Consider the following 509-nt stretch of genomic DNA (forward strand, 5'->3'; position numbering starts at 1 on the left):
CAGATTACACAGCCCTTCCCCTGTTGATGAGCACTTAAGGCATTGTTTTTCTAAACTGTGAAGAATAACACTGGAACAAACCTTTTAAAGCATCCATCTTCACTCACATATGCCATGTTTCTCTAGCAGCAGAGACTAGGAGCAAGTGAAGGGACAATCCATGTGGCTAGTAGTGAAAAGCTCTCCAGGGAGTGAGAAGATCAGGGAGGGGCATCAGGACTGAGGAAGAAGGGAGTGAATTCATGTTCCTATTATCTTGTTGGTTTTCTTTTTTTTTTTAATTACTTTTCTTAATGTACATGGGTGCTGTAGTTTGTCAGCTAATTTCAAAGATGGTAAACTCTGAAATTACTGTCCTGACACATATAGCTGGTGTACAGTTTCTTCCCATCAGCCACTGAGGTAATTCCAAAGATAGTAAGTCAGGAGGAGGAAGAATACACCCAAGGAGAAAGGGTGACATATAGAAGATAAAAATGTTATAGAATTACACCAGGGAAAGGAAAAAA

This window comes from Propithecus coquereli, unplaced genomic scaffold (assembly GCF_000956105.1).
Source record: "Propithecus coquereli isolate 6110/MARCELLA unplaced genomic scaffold, Pcoq_1.0 Scaffold3, whole genome shotgun sequence".
Taxonomy (NCBI): domain Eukaryota; kingdom Metazoa; phylum Chordata; class Mammalia; order Primates; family Indriidae; genus Propithecus; species Propithecus coquereli.